The following is a 625-nucleotide window of genomic DNA, read 5'->3' as shown; positions in this document are numbered from 1 at the left end:
CCCCCCCCCCCAAAGAGAGGCATCAGCATAAATGACTGGCACAACAGTTTGGTACAATGTTTCCTGTGTTCCTAACTGTATCTCCCTCTGCCTGAGCATTTCAGGAAGGGACTAGATACCAGGTAGACTGCACCAACTGTGAATTTCCAGGTTCAGAATGGGAATGAAGCCTTGTTTGTTGTATATTCAGAGACTGGAGACTCCCTCCCTTTCTGGCATTGGGCTCAACTGTACAGCAGACACCAGATAACTTTTCAGCCTAGGGTGTACTGAGAGCACCAGGACAGACAGATACCAGCTGCCAGCTAGGGAAGACAGTTGTCCAGTATCTCCTGCTTATTTGTGATTCTGATAACCATCGATGTGCCTCATTTTGAGAGTGGACCATAATGAGTTTTTTTAGTATAAACACAATGCTAACCCAGCAGGCAGGTAGGTTGAAGAAAGAAAAGATGTCTTAGGATGATAAAAACATGTAGACATAGCAAAAAACCAAGCCTTGGGTTTAACTCCAGTGATAGCCACCATCTCAAAGCAAAGAAAACACTACACAGAGAAACAAGGGACAGAAAGACCTGGAATTGCATACCTTGCCTCATGCCTTTCACATATCAGAGCAGAAGAA

The sequence above is a fragment of the Mastomys coucha genome, unplaced genomic scaffold (assembly GCF_008632895.1).
Source record: "Mastomys coucha isolate ucsf_1 unplaced genomic scaffold, UCSF_Mcou_1 pScaffold5, whole genome shotgun sequence".
NCBI classification, from domain to species: Eukaryota; Metazoa; Chordata; class Mammalia; order Rodentia; family Muridae; genus Mastomys; species Mastomys coucha.
Note: the sequence above shows the minus strand (reverse complement) of the source record.